Raw genomic sequence first — 17,736 nt, 5'->3', positions numbered from 1 at the left:
TGATTAAATAATGTAGATAATATTTATTATATTTGCATAATGATACTTACATTAGTCCATGGCAGTGAATGGGAGGAGGAGGAAGAGGAGGTGGTGGTGGAGGAGGAGGAAGAAGAGGAAAAGGAGGAGGAGGAGGGGGGGAGGAGGTGGATGTACCTCCAGGAGCCCTTTCGGCACCTTCCTCTCTCCCCCCAGGGCCCCTTCACACTCCTGGGAGCAGCTTCACCCTCAGCAGTGGCTCTTTGTGGCTCCTGCGGCCGCGGTGACACATGGACAGCGACTCAGAGCCTGGAGGGACACGAGCCCACCCCCCTGCCGGTCTCTGCTCCTGCTCCAGAGGGGCCAAACCCCCCCGTTATCCCGGATCCCAATGTCCCGGGGGCAGGGACAGGGCACTGACCACCATCTGTGCCAGCCCTGCTGTGCCCCGGAGGGGCTCCAGTGAGTAATGTCCCTCGACCCCTCTGCCCCATCCCAGGGGGGCTCTGCTTGGGGGGGATGGGTTTGGAGGGGCCACTGTCCCTGATGGGGCTGGATCCCTTCCCTGCAGGAAATCCTGGGGAAGAAAAGGACCTTCTGTGCCTTTTCCTGAGCTGCTGCTGGTGGCCAAATCTCAATGCTTTGCCCTCCAGAGGGTTTGCTGCCCATCCCGGGGCACAGTGTTGGCACCAGCAGGTTTTGTTCTGATCACCCCATTTCCTTGGGAAGGATGGAAAATACAGCCAGTCTCCATAAACATTGTGCAGGGCTTCACCTGCTCAGCAGGGCTGGGGGGACCTGCAGCCCCCTCTGGGATCACTCCAAACATCCCCAGGGCTTGGCTTGGGGGTCTCCCCGTCCCCAAGACACCTCTGGGTGCAGCTCAGAGCAGGAGAGGGAGGGACTGAGCTCTGAGGCTCTGCAGCTTTGCTGGGACAAGTGAACAAAGAGGCACCTTGTGGGTTTTCTGGGCTCCCAGAGAGCCTTGTGAGGTTTCCTCACTGAGCAGAGGGATGTGGGGGACCTGCAGCTGAGGCAGAGCATTAAAAGCAGAGCAGGGAGCACAGAAGAAGAGCTGCTCCCTCCCTCCCTCCCTCCCTCCCTCCCAGTGGATATTTTAATTTTATTTGACACTACAGAGGCAATTTCTGGGGTGACCTCTGGAATTTTATTCTATTTCAAGAGCACCAGCAACAGGGTGTTTGAGTGCTGCAAATGAGGCCTGGATGGCCCTAACTCTCCTTGACTTAGAGCTCAGGGTCTTGTGGGCATTCCAATGTCTGCTGATGGCGACAGCTGAGACAGAAACACTGAGTTCACTGTCACAAATGCACTGTGGGTGGCACTGATCAAAAGAGGCAATTGCAATTTTACTGATAAAATTCAGGTGGAAAAATGAAATTTATACAGCATAAATTTTTAGTAACAAAAATCATATCTGTTCCAGAAATGCCTTTGTGCACTGCCTGTTTTAGATGGATGTTCTTGTCATTCCATGGGAGCCCAAAAATGCTGCTCAGCCCATCATTGTCACACCTGCAGCATCAGGGGCTGCAGGAGTAAAGGGGACCCTGAAGGGAGGCTTCAGATCTGTTCCCTAAATGCCATTCTGAAAGGAGATTGAATGAGGGAGAGCCAAGCAAGTTCTCAGTGAGAGACAGGCAGCTGCCAGCAGGTCCCACCAGCACACTGGAGTTACAACATCTGACTCTTCTGGGGGGTCCCTCTGGGCTCTGACCCTGCCCCAGACCCCTCTGCCCCCTCGCTGGCCCAGAGGAGCCGCTGCCCGTGCTGGGATGCTCAGGGACCACTGGGCTCTTGCCAGTGGTTTCCCTGCCCAGCCAAGCAGGGCTGCCTGAGCTCCTCATCAATCAACATCCCCATCTTCTACCCAAAATTCTATTAATTCCACATAAAACTCCTCTCATTTACCCCCAAATCCACTTAATTTTCCTGATAATCTCCATTGATGTTGCCCAGAGTTCCCTTAATTCCATCTAAAACCTCCCCAATCCCACATACTTCACCAAAAATTACTTTAATTTCACAATTCTCTTTCCACCTCAAATCTTAACTACATGCAAAATTTCCTAATTTCTACCCACCATATCCCTAATTCCACCCCAAATCTCCTAACTCCACTTAAAAATGCCTTAATCCCTCTTAGAATCCCTGGTATTTCATCCCAAATCCCTCAGATTCCATAAAAATCCCCTTAATTTCACATAAGGATTATTTAATTCCATCCCAGATTCCTTTCATTCCACCCAACCTCTCCTAATCTCACCTCAAATCCACTGAATTCCACCCAAAATGCCCTTAATCCCACACCAAATTGTTCATTGCATCCTAAATCCCTTCCCCAACTCCCCAGCCCCCCAAGTGCCCTCAAGTACCCCCGCCCCCCCAAGTGTCTTCTTGGAGCCCCAAATCCCGGGAAAGGGCCCCATGGGAAGGGGGGATGGGGGATTTGGGGGCAAATACCCCAGAGACCCCCTAAACTCCCTCCCAGGCCCTCCAAACCTCCACAGGACACCCCAAACTGCCCCCAGACCCACCCACACCACCCCAGGACCCCCAAAGTGGGATCTGGAAGTGACAGCTGAAACAGAGAGAACTGAATAATCTGAGTGAGACACATGAGGAGCCCTAAATCTCAGGAAAATACGATTTCTCTTTTTTCTAGAAGCTGAAAGGGGGAAATTGGGGATGATGCTCTTGGAAAAGGGAATGGTGTGAACAAGTGAGGAGTGACCACAGTGTGGGGAACAAAGGGAGTCACCCCCAAAGGGGCTTTGCTTGGGGAGCATCCCTGGATGCTGGAAAATCCTGGGATCCTCCCATCCCCCCAAATGGAGGTGCCTGGCACAGATCCCCTAAAACCCCAAACCATCAAGATTCGGCAAAACCCCCTCCAAAATATGCAGATTAAGGCCAAAGAAATTCAAAGCACCAAGACTCACCTCCCAAAAACCCTCCCAGAAATTTGCTGTCTCTGCTCTCTCCACTTTGGGGTTCTGGGGTCCCCCCTGAACAGACTATTGGGGGTGCCTTGTGTTTTGGGGGCCCCTCTCTGGGGTTCTGCCTTTTCCAGGCTGCTGGAGATCCCAGAAATGTCAGGGGTGCCCCACTCTGTGATCTGACCCCTTTGGGGTTCTGGGATTCCCCCTCTCCAGGGTCCCACTCAGGAATCCCGATGGTCCCAGGGCTCCCTTCTCCTCTGAGTCTCTGCTCGGGGTGCTCAGGGACCCCCCTGGGACTCCAAAAGAGGGAACCTGGAGAGGGGGCACCCTCAGGACCCACCGGCATTCTGGAGAGGAGGGGCCCTTGGGAACCCACCCCCCAAGCAGAGAGTCAGGGGAGAAGGGACCCCCGTGGCCCCAAATCCCCCCTGGAATCCTCAACCCGCAGGACCCCGGGGAGGCGGGACCCCCAATCCATGTAGGATCCCCAGCAGCCCGGCCAGTGGAGACCCTCCAAATCCCAAAGTGGAGAGACCAGAGGGGGAGCTCCTGAGAGGGTTTTCTGGGCTGAATCTCTGTGGTTTGGGCTGAACCTTGTGGGTGCAGGGGGGACACAGTGCTGGGTTAGGGGGTTTTCAGGGCATCACAGGGCCAAGGTAAGGGGGGTGCAGGGGCCTGGAGAAGTGGGATGGGGGGCCAGGGGGACCCTGATCCCAGGCAAAGGGGGTCCAGGGGTTCCTGATGTCGAGAAAGGGGGGGGTCAATGGGTAGGGAGACCCATTGAAACCCCATTGAGACCCCAGGGAGAGTGTCCAGAAAAAAGGGTTCAATAGTTTTCCCCCATGTTCCATAAAGGGGAGGGTCTGTGGTTTGGGAAATGCAAGATTCTGGGTTCCCGGGGTCCCAGAGTCAAGGCAAAGGGGGGCTGTGGGGTCTGGACTAGGTGGGATGGCCAGGAAAGGGGTGCAGGGGGGTACTGGTGCAAGATAAGGGGCCGCAGGGGCGTCCCAGTGCCTGGGAATGGGGAATCAGGAGGGGCCCATGGAGAAGGAAAGGCAGGACTAGGGGTGGGAAGAGGTGGTTGGGGGGTGCAGGGAGCCTTTTGCCCAGAAAAGGGGAGTGTAAGGAATACCATTTTAAAGGAAGTGTGGAGTCTGGGAGAGGTGGGATGGGTGGGAAAGGGGGCTCAGAGGGATCCTGGAGTCAACAGCACATGAGATGACCTGGGATGGCTGGAATGGGGGCTTGAGAATCCGTAGGGTCAAAGAAAAGGGGGATCCAGGGGCTGGGAGAGGCAGGATGGGCAGGAAAGGAGGGGCAGGAGGATCCTGGAATCAAAGAAAGGCGGGGGTGTGGGGACTGGAAAACCGGGACTGGCCAGGCAGGGGGTCCTGGAGCCTCGGCAGCCCGGAGAGGGCAGGGACCCTGGAGAGGGAGGACCCCCAATACACAGGAGACCCCCAGCAGCCCAGACAGGGGGGATCCCCAGAACCCCAAAGTAGAGATACCAAAGAGAAGGAGCTGCTGGGAGGGTTTTCTTGGGCTGGATCTTGGTGTTTTGGAGGATTTTATGGACCCAAGGAGACCAGTGAGTTCTAGAGATGGACTTGGGCAGGAAGAGCCCCCAACCCAACGTGCTCAAACATTGTTTTTTCCCCAAAAACCCGGGATTTCTGCTTCCCAAAGCTTGCAGGATGGAGGAGAAGCCTGTGAAGAAGAAGAGGATGGCCCAGGACCCCCAGGCAGGTGAGGAGGAAGTCAGTGCCCCTTTGTCCCTCCCTTGTGCTGCATCTTCCAGCCCAGCATGGCCCCGGCTGCAGGATAACCCCGCTGCCGACCCTGTCCTGCCGGGGCCGGGTTTGGGGGGATGTCCTTGGCCTTCCCTGTGGGCCGGAGTCAAATTCGTCCCTGTCCTTGTTCCTTCCTGCCCCAGACAGCTGAGGGAGCATCGAGGATGAAAGAGCCGGTCTGTCCCGGGACGGCGGGCGAAGCTCCAGCCGCAGCTCCGACCTGGGGGTGCAGCAGCAGCTTCACACACGGAAGAAGAGCTAGAAGTGCTTGGAGTGTGGGAAGAGCTTCCGCCAGAGCTCTGACCTGCTCAAACACCAGCACATCCACACTGGGGAATGGCCCTACATACGTAGGGAATGTGGGAAGGGGTTCTGTCAGAGCTCCAATCTGAGCCGCCACAAGAAGATCCACAGCGGGGAGAGGCCTTACAAGTGTGGGGCGTGCGGAAAGTGCTTCATGCGTAACTCCCACCTCGTCACCCACCGGTTTATCCACTCCGGGGAGAGGCCCTACAGTTGTGACAAGTGTGGGAAGAGGTTTCAGACCAGCTCACATCTCCTTATCCATCAGCGCACCCACACAGAGGAGAGGCCCTTCCGCTGCACCCACTGCGGGAAGGGCTTCAGGCACAACTCCCACCTCGTCCCCCGCCGGCGGGACCACACTGGGGAGAGGCCGTACAGGTGTGATGAGTGTGGGAAGGGCTTCACTGACAGCGCTAACCTGACTCGACACCAACGGTCCCTCCAGTGAGGGAAGCCCTACGAGTGCCCCGACTGTGGGAAGAGCTCTTGATGGCTCTTGGGGGGGGTGGGGGTGGGGACAGTTCTGGGGCAGTTTGGGGTCCGAGGGGGCATTTGGGAACCTGGAGGGGCAGTTCTGGGGCAGTTTGGGGTCTGGGGGCCGAGGAACACTATTCTGCTCATGCCCCAGGGATTTATGAGGTTCAAACCAGTTTTTTCTTTGTATCACTGTGTGTGTTGTGATCTTTTCATTAAATTGTATCTCTGACTTGTCATCTCTTTTAAAAGAGTTGGGTTCATTTCTCCTGCTGGTTTCCCTTTAAACCAGCACAGGGGGTCTGGAGGGGATTTGGGAAGCAGGAAAGGCAGTTTGGGGGAGGCTGGAAGGGGGTTTGGGAGGGTCCTTGGGGGCTTTTGAGGGATCCTGGGGCAGGGTTGGGGAGTCTGGAGGGGGATTGGGGGGGCTGCTGGGGTGATTTGGGAGAGGGAAAAGTGGGTTTGGGGGAACAAGAAGAGGGTTTAGGGCCTCCAGGGGATTTGAAGGGGTCTGGGGAAGGGAAAAGGGATTTAGCAGATGGGAGGGGCTTCAAAGGGATTTGGGGGCTCCTGGGGGGCTTTAGGTGGGTCTTGGTGGGTTTTTGAGGGGTCCTGGTGTGGTCTGGGGGTAGTTTGGGGGTTCTGGGTCAGTTTGGAAGGTCTGGGAGAGGTTTGGGTGTCTGGCAGGGGGATTGGGGGGGTTTAGGGGTGGTTTGGGTGGTCTGGGGGCAGTTTACGGGTTCTGGGGCAGTTTGGAGGAATTTGGGGAAGTTTGAGGGAATTTGGGAAGGTCTGGGCTTTGAGTGGGCTCTGAGGGTCCCCAGGGGGCAGTTGGGGTCCTGGGAGGCCTCTGGGGGTCCTCAGGTAGAAGTTGGGTTTCCTGGGGGAGCTCTGGGGGTCTCTTTGGGGTCCCCCCACTCAGGGGTCTCTGGACATCTCAGAGGTCTCGTGGGGGTCTCTCAGGGAGGTCTCTCTGGGGGTCTCTAGGGGTCCCTCCGATTTAGGGGGTCTCTCTGTGCCCCCCAGACTCATTTCTGGAGCAGACCCTGCAGGAGAGGGGAAGGGTCTTTGGGCGTCTCTCAGGGGGTCTCAGGGGTCTCTCTGGGAGTCTTTCAGGGGTCTCTCTGTGGTCTCTCTGGGGGTCTAAGGTGTCTCTCTGGGGGTCTCAGGGGGTGTCTGGAATCTCTCTGGGGTCTCTTAGGGATCTCTCTGGGGGTTCCTCTGGAGGTCTCCCCCCGGGGCCCCCCCTGCTCACTGACTGCCACTCCCTAAGCCCCCAGGCTGGGGGGGTGATGCCCCCCAGAGCCAAGAGAGCCCACCTGGAGGGTGAGGGGCACCCCAAACTCGGGGGGCTGGGGGTCCTGCGTTATGGGGGCACTGGAATTGGGGGGTCTTTGGGGGTTATGGGGTGCCCCCAGTTTGGGTCCTGCCTCACTTTGGGGTCTGCCCCCCCCCGCAGCCCCCTCGGAGCCCCCAGTTCCAGCCCGTGGCCCCCCACCCCCACTCTCACCTCCAAGGCCCTGAGGGGCCCCCCCGACCCTACTCAAAAAATGGGGGCCACCCCCTGAGCCCCCCCAGTCTGCACAGGTGAGATCCTGTGCAAAATGGGGGGCATCCCCCCAAAATAGGGACCCTCCCCCCAAAAATGAAGGACCCCCCCAGCCTCTCCCTCCACAGATGAGATCCCCCCCCCAAGTTAATAGAGACCCCCCAAAAAAATGGGGGGCACCCCCCAAGCCCCCCCTCCCTGCACAGGTGACACTCCCTCCAAATTAATGACCCCCCCCAAAATTAATGGGGGGGAACCCTCCAGACTCCTTTATTTATTGGGGGGAATGTCCTAAATTAATATGGGGATCTCAAAAACCACGGGGGGACCCCCCAAATAAATAAGGGGAGACCCGCATGACTCCCCTAATTAATGAGGGGGGACCCCCAAATTAATGTGGGGAGATCCCCCCGAAATACATGGGGACCCTCCTGAGCCCCCCAATTAATGTGAGGGACCCCCAAATAAATGCAGGGGGACCCTTCTGAACCCCCCAAATGAAATCAGGGGACCCCCCAGGCTCCCCCTTCTGCACAGCTGAGACGCCCCAAATTAATGGGGGGACACAATAATGGGGGAACCCCTGACTCCCCAATTAATGGAGATACCCCCAAATAAGGGGGGAACCCCCTGAGCCCCCCAATTCCTGTGGGGGGACCCCCTGAATTAATGTGGGAGACCCCCCAGATCACTATGGGGGGACCCTCCTGAACCCCCCAAAAAAAGAGGAGAAAGCCCCCTTATAAAATCGGAGGGCTCCCCCCAAGAAAACGAGGAGGGGTCCCTCCAAAAAATGGGTGATCCCCCTGACACGCCGAGCAAACTCGGGGGGGGGACCCCAAAAAAATAGGGAGGACCCCCAACAAATGGAGGACCCCCCAAATAAATCCCCCCAAAACGAGGGGGGACCCCTCAAACCGAGGGGGCCGCTGGGGGTGTTTTGGGGGGAGTTAGGGGTTCAAGGAGGAATTTGGGGGGCCAAGGCGGGGTTGGGAGGTTTTGGAGGTTCCGGGTGGGTTTGGGGGTTCAAAGGTCGGGGGTTTGGGGGGGTCAAAGGAGGGATTTCGGGGGGATTTGGGGGGTCAAGGGAGGATTTGAAGGGATCCAAGGGATTTTGGGAGGGTCAAGGAGGGAAGTTTGGGGTCACGGGGGTGATTTGGGGAGCACTGGAGGGGGACTTGAGGAGTCAGAGGGGATTTGGGGAATCAAAGGAGGTTTTGGGGGTCGAGGTGGGATTTTCGGGGGGTCGAGGGGGTGGGGTTTGGGGAGGTCGAGAGGGCATTTGGGGGGGTCAAGGAGGGATTTGGGGGTCCTAAGTGGGTTTTGGGGGGCTCAGGGAGGGTTTGGAGAGTCGGAGAGGTGGTTTTGGATGTTTTTGGGGATCCTGAGTGGGTTTGGGGGGGTAAGGGGGGGTTGGCAGGTTTTGGGAGTCCTGGGTGGGTTTGAGGGGGGTCACAAGAGGAGTTGGTAGGTTTTGGGGGTCCCGGGTGTGTTTAGAGGGTCAGAAGAGGAGTTGGCAGGTTTTGGGGGTCCTGGGTGGGTTTGAGGGGGTCACATGAGTAGTTGGCAGGTTTTGGGGGTCCCAGGTGTGTTTGGGGGATCAGAGGGGGAGTCGGCAGGTTTTTGGGGGCCTGGGTGGGTTTGGGGGGCTCAGGAAAGGCTCGGGGGGGCTCAGGGATGCTGCCCCCAGCCCCGCAGAGGTGCCATGCCCAGTGCCATTGTCTCTGTCTCTTCCAGCATGCCAGCTGTGATGACCGTGAGGCTGACTCAGACATCTGCGAGGAGAAACTCGAGAGAGATGGAGTCTGTGTCCATCAGCTCTGCCTGGTGAGTCGCTCCATGGACTCCCTCCAGCTTTCCAATGGGCAGTCCCTGCCACAGTCTCCTCATCACTGTGTTGCCTTTCCTGCAGCATTTTGCCTGCCGCCTTCCTCCTCAAGAGAATGAGCAATTCGGACTCCTGGGCTTCCTCCCAGGCCATATCCTAAATGCAGTCAACCGGGCAAGACAGAAAGGGAGAGCCTGAGAAAGGAAGGGAGATTTGGACCAGGCATGCTTTGCTGGGGCTGAGCCCAGACCCTAAGAAAGAAAATCAAGCCCTTCCAGCCAGCTGGGGCACAGGGAGCAGGCACTGAAGACGCCCATGATGAGGCTGCTCTGCTCTTTCCAGCGCGGCTTCATCTGTGGCCAGATCAGGGCCACCATCGCCTGCTGCCATCACTTTGACCAGAGCTTCCACCTGCCCTGTGCCAGGGAGGGTCACTGTGTTCCCCAGGACACTCCACCATTCAGGTACCTCCTCTCCCCTCCTCACCGCCACTGGGGAAGAGCCCAGCACTTCTCACCACACCCATCCGTTTGCCCCCCAGGTCCTTCTGCCCTGCACACAGCCCACAGCAGGCAGTGCAGGCAACTCCAGAGACAGACACCGAATGCCTCACCTGCCTGGAGCCTGTGGGGGACAGACTGCTTACAACACCACGGTGTGCCCAGCATGCAGAACCGCCTGGTTCCACAGGGACTGCATCCCGGCGGGAGTGGTTCCCTCAGTCCCAGGGGCACACCAGGGGCTCAGCAGCACCACCAGGGCCTCGCTCACACTGCCTGTTTCTCCTGCAGAGAGTGTCAGCACTCCATTTCAGGCCTCCAGTGCCCCAACTGCAGAAATGATGAGGAATTTCTCTGGGAAGTGATCACTATGGGGATCCGAGTCCCCTCGAGGTTGGTGTCCTGCCTGGCTCACAACACAGGAGGGTGCAAGTGCTGTGCCGTGCCAGGGCCTGCCCCAGCAGTGCTGGCCCTGCACTGTTCCAGGAGTGTCGGGCTCACCTTCACACGGCAGTTGAAAATGGCACAGTGGGACAAGCAGGGACAGCCTGCACCTGCCTGATGCCGGGCCAGAGAGAGCTCATCAGTTTTCCTTTCCCTATCAGACACACGGCTGGACAACAATGCCTCTGAAAAGCAGGCACAGAGGCACAGCCGCTGCGATGCTCATGGGGGCTGTTCTCCCGGAGGCAGGGAGGTGGCAGAGCACGCGGGGTAGGGTGGCAAAACTGCACCCGGGGACTCTGCAGGGCTTGAATCAGAAGGACCCAGGAGAAGAGATCAGCCAGATGCTGTCCCATGCCTTGGACACTGCCATGAACCTGTTTGCTTCCCCAGGCCCTGGAAACTGCTCCTGTGCTCCTCCTGTGCTGCTGAGGGCACCCACAGACACGGCTCCAGCCTGACAGACAGCACAAGCAGCTGGGAATGTGGCAACTGTGCTGCTCTGGGCACAGGTGAGAGGCCAAAGCAGCCAGGTGCCCCTGGGCCAGGGGCCAGGCAGGGGCTGGCAGCGAGTGCCCAGGGTGGGCTTGGCACAGCCTGTCTGCTGCAGGAGGGCTGGGGGCACTGCTCTGGCCTATCCTGCCTCGGGCCTGTGGCAGCCCTGCCATCCCTACTTCCTCTTACAGCTTCCAGGGATGACTTGGAGCTCACTGGCCCCAGCATGACCAGACAGGCAGGACTGCAGCCTTCTGACAGCTCCACACAACACCCAACCAGCATGCCCAGGACACGCAGCCAGGTGCCCGGGGAGCTGTTCCCTGGATCCTCAGCACCAGAGACCAGCAACCTCCGCACCAACCAACAGGCAACATCAGAGCAGTCTCTGGAATCTCCCTCACAGCAGATGAACAGCCCCAGCCCTGACAGTCAGCTGACATCAGAGCCGTCCACACAGCAGCGCCCAATGTCAGACCCCCAATCCATCCATCTGGTCCAGAAGTCGCCATGGGAGGAGCCGCGTGCCAGCAGAAGTGCGGGGAGACACCGGCCCAGGCAGACACAGTCAGGGACATCCCACAGGCAAACACAACCCTGCCTGCAGCGTCACACCCCAAACCCATGAGGCCAGGCCAGAAGTCCCCATGAGAGGAGCCGTGTGAGAGCACCAAGGAACAAAGGAATCTTCTCCACTGACACAACCAGTATCCCAAAAGCACCAGACAGCAAAGACAGAACTTCCCAGGGGAGCTGGAGCTCCAGCTGATTCTGGGCCCAACAGAGCCTGCCAGGAACACCACGCAGTTCCTGAAATCTCCATCCCTCTGGACAGCTGCCCCTTCCAATCCTCATGCCCTGCCCATTCAATCCTTCCTCCTGCCCACAGTTCATCCCTCCCCTTCCTGGCCTCTCCCTCTCTCTTGACAGTTGCCACCTTCCAAACCTCATGCCCTGCCCATTCATGTCCCTCTCTGGGCCAATCTCATCCTCCTGCGCCAGTCCCATTTCCCCCCTGCCTTTGGCTTTGGCGTGAGATGTCCCCAGGGTGGGTGGGGGATGCCCCGAGATGGGGTGTAGGATGTCCTGGGTTGCCTTGGGATGACTATGGGATGTGCTGGGCTGGTTGTGACAAACCATGGGATGCCTTCGGTAACAATCCCATGCCCCCTGCCAGTGCCATCCGCCCCATGCTGAGGGGTGAGGGTGGGATGTCCCCAGGGTGTAGGATTTCTTGAGATGCCTCGGGATGAGTGTGGGATGTGCTGGGGTGGGTGTGGGACACCACGGACTGCCCACTGTGCCCATCCTGTCCTTCCCTGGGCCAGTGCCGCTCCCCCATGCCGGTCCCGTCCTCGCCATGGCCAGGGGTGGGTGTGGGATGTCCCAGGAGTGTGGCATGCCCTGGGATGCCTTGGGATCAGGAGGCAGCAGGGACAGCTCACACCAAAATCCCTCTCCCCAACAACGTCACACCCCAACAATGTCACACCCCAACTCCATTTGGCCAATGCAGAAGCCCCTGTGACAGGAGGTGTGTGAGAGCACCAAGGGCTGGGAGGCACAGCCATAGCCAGGAGGCAGCAGGGACAGCTCCCACACAAAATCCCTCCAGCCAACAACGTCACACCCCAAATCCATCTGTCCCACCCAGTAGCTGCCATGACATGAGCCGAGTGAGAACCCCAAGAGGTGGGAAGGGCAGCCCCAGGCAGGAAGCATCAGGGACACCTCACAGGCCAAAGCGCTCCCGCCAGCAGGGTTGTTCCCCAGATCCACACAGCAGTGCACAAGTCGCTGTGACAGGAGCCTTGTGAGAGCAGCAGGTGTTGGGAGTGGCGCTCACCGGTGGGACGGTTGGACAGGGTCTCACCTGTCTGACCCAGAGATGGCTGGAGCATGTCCTGGGGTTCCATGCCATGACTGTGGGATGTGCTGGGCTAGGTGTGCGATGCCATGGGATGCCCACTGTGCCCATCCTGCCCCTCCCTGGGCCAATCCTGCCTCCCATGCCGGTCCCTTCCACCCTATGCTCAGGCGTGGGTGTGAAATGTCCCCGGGGTGTTGGGTGTCTTGGGAACTTCTGAACCTATTTCGTGCTTAATCCACATAGACCTGACCTTCCAAATGCCTTAAGGCTGGCTTAGAGCTGGTTTAGGTTTTCTTTATAGAGCTGGTTTTAGGGCTGGCTTAAGGCTGTTTTAGTGCTAACTTAGAGCTGGTTTACATTTTGTTTAGAGCTGGTTTAAGGGCTGGTTTAAGACTGGTTTAGTGCTATCTTGGAGCTGGTTTAGGTTTTGTTTAGAGATGGTTTTAGGGCTGGTTCAAGGTAGGTTTAGGGCTAGTTTAGGGTTGGTTTAGGTTTGGCTTAGAGCTGGTTTTAGGGCTGGTTTAAGGCTGGTTTAGAGATGTTTAGGTCTGGTTTAGAGCTGAGTTAGGTTGGGCTTAGAGTTGGTTTTAGGTCTTCATTAAGGCTGGTTTAGGGCTGGTTTAGAGTTGGTTTACATCTGGTTAAGGTCGGTTCAGGGCTGCTTTGGAGATGGTTTAGAGCTGGTTTAGATCTTTTTTTTATGGCTGTTTAAAAGCTGGATTTAGGGCTGGTTAAGATCTGGATTTAGAAGTGGTTTAAGGCTGGTTTAGGGCTACTTTACCATTGGTTTAGGGTTGGTTTAAGGCTTGTTCTACAGCTTGTTTAGAGCAGGTTTAGGTGTGGTCTGGAGCTGGTTTGCAGCTGGTTTAGAGTTTGTTTACAGCTAGTTTAGGGCTGCTTTAGAGATGGTTTAAGGGTCTTTTACGTCTGGTTTAGGGGGGGTTTAACGCTGGTGTAGAGCTTGTTTACATCTGGTTTAGGATCGGTTCAAGGGTGGTTTGGAGATGGTTTAGAGCTGATGTAGCTCTGTTTATGGCTTTTTAAAGACTAGTTTTAAGTCTCGGTAAAGTCTGGATTTAAGGGTGGTTTAAGGCTGGTTTAGGGATGGTTTAGCATTGGTTTAGGAATGGTTTGGCGTTGGTTTTAGGGCTTGTTTGAAGAATGTTTGCAGCTTGTTTGGAACTGATTTAGAGCTGCATTAGGGCTGGTTTTACAGCTTGTTTAGAGCTGGTTCAGGGCTGGTTTGGAGCTGGTGGTGTGTGTTTATGCATGTGAATAATTGAATGGCACTGAAGAGACTTGCCATAGTTAAGGCTGCTTTAGGGCTGTTTAGGTTTTTGTCGCAGGAGACTTAGTGGATGAGGAGTTCATCAAATGGCAGAAGTATTATAAATGCTGGGTGGATGAAGACGCGGAGGTGCAAGAACCGGGAAAACCATGGAAGAAGCTTGAGAAAGACCACGAGGGCTTTAAGAGCTATTTGGACATTTCCCCAGTTTGTTATATACCCCGAAAATGGCTACCCTTGTCTTTTTTCCCTTAGGAATCCCTGTCCAGGTTTCTCCTTCCAACAGACCCTTAGGGCATTTTTCCCGCCAACCCTCTCCTGATTGGTCCCCAGTTGGTGCAGTGCACCATTTTCCTTATATGGTTATGCTCAACCCCAGTTCTCCGATTGGTTCTTCTCCCGTTCCTCCCCTTCATTTGCATGCCCACCAATCAGATGTTTCGCTCCTCCCTGTCTCCTCCCCTTACTCCGCCCATGTTCTGGAAAGTCCCATGCTCCCCTATATAAGTCTGGGCACCCCAATAAACTTCGCTTCTCTTCGTGGACTCCTAACTCGTGTGGACCTCTTCCTTCGGGGAATTGTTGCTGGGTTGGGAGCGGGAGGAGCCTTCCCTGAGCTTCTGAGGAGCTTGCCCCTCGAGAGCATTCGCATTGCTCTTCGAGCCTTGCTTCTGGGAGCGCTATCCAGTCTACCGTATCAGTGGATAATCAATCATTCACCAATAGCTTTTGTTTAGAGCTGGTTTTAAAGCTGGCTTAAGGCTGGTTTAGGGCATGTTGAGGTTTGGTTTAGAGTTGGTTTAGGTTTGGTTTAGAGGTGGTTTTAAGGCTGGTTTAGGGCTAGCTTAGAGCTGCTTTAGCTTTTGTTTAGAGCTGGTTTAAGACTGGTTTAGGGTTGGCTTAGAGCTGGTTTACATCTGGTTTAAGGTTGGTTTAGGGCTGGTTTGGAAATAATTTTTTTCAGAACACACTCGGCAAAGCATGTGAAGAGCCAATTACCAAAGAGAACTTTGACGCAATTTATCTGTCATGGGTTCACCTAGGTGGGCCTAGATTTGGGCTCTGAAGTCTGGACTAGGCCGAAGCTGTCAGCTGACTTGAGCTGGGCTAACAGCTGACCTCTTCTAGCCAGTAACTTTGTATTCCATACCACATTATGACATCATCTCCAGGGAAGCAGGAACCAGTGTGGGAGTGGTTAAGGCAGTCGCTTCTCAGCCCTCCTCTTGGGAGGACACACGATGCTGTCCCAGGGGGGATGGAGAGGACCAGGCCCACCACTGGCTCACAGGGTACCTCAGGAAAGTAAAATGTGTTGTTCTGGGTCTCTCCTTTCTGCCTGGGTTTGTCTCCCTGGGGAATAAGCTTCTTCTTAAGTAATGTGTAGTTAGGACAGTAGAATTTGTGTGTTCGTTAAGAAGTTGAGGTGGGGAACTTGTTGTTGCAGACTTGTGTGAGTGTATATTTGTACTCTCTTCTAATTGTTATTGTCTCTTTCTTTCTGTGAAAAATATATGTAGGTTTAGTATAAATGCAGTTTGAAGTGTTTTTTTTTTTCTTTCCCCTCTCTTTTCCTCCCTTTCCCTGGTGTTAGGAGGGAGGCTTTTCTCTCTGTGCTTGGGGGGGGTTGGCAGTTGCTTATCTCAAACCAAGACATTATCAAACCCTCATTGCCAGATCTGAGTTCCTGGAACTGTTCCTGGGCTACTCAGCAGATTGCAAAGTCCTCGTGTCACCGACCTCACGGAATTCCTGTTAAAAGAACAGTTTAAAACTGAAGCCAGGGAAACAACTGCCTGGGAGATTATTTCAAAGTACGAATCAGTTGATGAAGATGTGCACAGTTCAGGTATCTGATATCTCTCATGCAGAGGCTTCTGCCCGTGACTGGGGTTTGCGAGAACCTCACATGGGTATTATTTTAAAAGGAATGTATATTTAGATGAATTTTTTCTTTCTGTGTTTTAATTTATTTTCATGTTGCTGCGAATGGCAGGAGGAGGAACTGGCTGATGGAGCTGCTGTTGGGCATTTCCCACTTCTGGACATGGGGATCTGTTCAAGGAGGAAAGACAGTGACAATTTAAGTTTGATTTCACAGTGAAAATTCAAAACCCTTTCTCACTCAGCCATCCCTGCTACTCAATGCCTCTGCCTTTTCCATGTCTAGGAGACCTTCCTTCATGTTGGGTGCTGCAGCCCTGATTGCTGCTATCAAGGATTCTGTTGAGGAGCTGGGGCTCAGCCTGCAGCATAGGTGGGAGTTTCCTCTACTCCACTGCAGGCACTCACGGCAACTTGTTTTCTCCAGACTCCCTCCAGAGTCAGTGGAGACAAGAGAAGACCCTGCAGGCTGCTGGGTTCTCTGACTCTAAAAGTGGCATGCAAAGGAAAAGTTACAAATCTCTCCCTGGCACTCCTCTCTTGCCCTGCATCTAGGTTAGATTATTTGATAGCGACAGCAACGAGCAACTGAAGGGAAACAAGAGCATTTTGGTGCAGACGGGTGTGAGGTGGCACTGTGTGGCACACTCTGTGAGCCGTAACTAATTCCAGGGATTATTAAGAGCACTAAAAACAAGTTATATGTGCTTCCTATTCTGCCCTCCACTCTCCTTTCTTGAAAAACCAGAGAGCAAGAAGCTGTGGAAGGAAGCAGGAATTGCAAAATACTTCATCTTGCTTCTTTTGAAATCAATGGATTCTCAGGGATTCCCAGTGCAAAAATCAAGTACTGAAAAGTAGAAACAAAACAGAGTGGATGGCATTTCATGGGTCAGCATTTGTGCAGTACAAGAGAGGCTTTTGGCATGCAGGTGGGACAGATGCTTGCAACAGGTCTGAGCGAGCCTGGAAATTCCCAGGAATGGGGTGAAATAGCCAATAGCCCCCATAAAATTCTCTATTTTGGTAGAAGAATTCTTTGTGTTTGGAAAAGATAGGAAAAAAGACAACAAAATCTCTGAGCACTCGAAGTGAAATGTTGTTGTAACTTTGATTCAAGCTCCTTTTAGTAAGCAGGAAGAAAGCCCGGGATGGGCCGTGGGGTCTGGGCCACAGCCCCGTTCTGTGGGGACACAGCCCCGTTGGGGGGGGGACACAGCCCCATTCTGTGGGGGACACAACCCCGTTCTGGGGGGGGGGCACAGCCCTGCTGTGGGCACCGGGGGGGGAAGGGGAGGTGTGTCCCTTATCCCCCTCGTACATCTCCGAGCGCCTGAGCCCCCAATTCCGACTTCCAGATTTGTCCCCTCCCCTCCCCAGCTTGTTGGGTTTAATCCCAAACCGCAACAAACCCGTCCTACGGCCGCAGGCGGTCCGTGACACAGCACCGGGAGCGGGATAATGCCCGGCTGTGCCTGAAGGGAAGGGGCTCAGTGGGGCACCCCCGCTGCCCTCGAGAAGCTTTTTCTGTCCAGTTGAGCGATTCTCGGCCTTTCTCGGCTCCTCTAGTCTTTATTCCTCTCACAGCTCATGTCCCGCCCTCGGCACAGCCCTTCTGGAGGCAGCGGACAGTGCCGGTCCCTCGGGGCAGCTCTTGCAGTGACACGGGGCGGGGACCCCCCGGTGCCGCTCATCGCAAACTGTTTTGGCAGAAACTTTTTCCCTAAACTGTTTTACCAGAGGGGATTCGGCTGCATGTTCTGCCAAGGCGTCTCCTCCAGCTGTTCCTTCAGGCCTTTGGGCAGAGCCTTTTACAGGGTCGGGCGGGACTTGGGCGGAGCCAAGGGCGGGGCAAGGGCGGGGATAACCAGAGAGGGAAAAGTTCTGCAATGCGGCAAAAACTGACCAATAGGAGGGCAGGGGCCACAGCCATGAGGGGACAGGGAAAGTTCCAGAACTTCCAAGGGGGAATTAAACAAGAACAGGGGATTTTATAACAAAACCTGAACCACAAACAGTAAACCAGACCTATAGTCTTGAAATGATTGTGTCTTCATTGTCCAGGGAGGGGACAGAGGGGACAGGAGGGGACAGAGGGGACAGGAAGGAGAGGAGGGGACAGAGGGGACAAGAAGTGACAGAGGGGAAAAGAGGGGACAGGAGGGGACAGAGGGACAGGAGACTATTAGTCTCATATATACGACCTGACAGACCATGCTCATTTTTATGACAGACTCAGGTTACACTGACAGTTTTATTTGCACTGAACAAAATTTGTTACCAATGGATCTTTCCAAGGGAAGAGGTAATATTACACATAGAACGTGACCTTTACATTTCTAATAACAGCAGCTTCTGATTGGACT

At 55.2% G+C, this 17,736-nt stretch overlaps 2 long non-coding RNA genes across 2 annotated transcripts; both read left to right on the top strand.

The window, feature by feature from the left end:
- The first annotated feature begins 70 nt into the window (after positions 1–70).
- LOC139681305 (uncharacterized) lies at positions 71–5,501 on the top strand. The gene is made up of 3 exons (XR_011699502.1): positions 71–441; positions 4,629–4,688; positions 4,876–5,501. It is a non-coding gene; the product is annotated as an uncharacterized lncRNA (long non-coding RNA).
- A 9,200-nt stretch (positions 5,502–14,701) lies between these two features.
- On the top strand, positions 14,702–16,558 carry LOC139681198 (uncharacterized). The gene is made up of 3 exons (XR_011699488.1): positions 14,702–14,778; positions 15,164–15,335; positions 15,483–16,558. It is a non-coding gene; the product is annotated as an uncharacterized lncRNA (long non-coding RNA).
- Positions 16,559–17,736: the final 1,178 nt, after the last annotated feature.

This window comes from Pithys albifrons, chromosome 20, assembly GCF_047495875.1.
Source record: "Pithys albifrons albifrons isolate INPA30051 chromosome 20, PitAlb_v1, whole genome shotgun sequence".
In the NCBI taxonomy this organism is placed as follows: Eukaryota; Metazoa; Chordata; class Aves; order Passeriformes; family Thamnophilidae; genus Pithys; species Pithys albifrons.
This window is presented reverse-complemented; position numbering and strand designations above follow the sequence as displayed.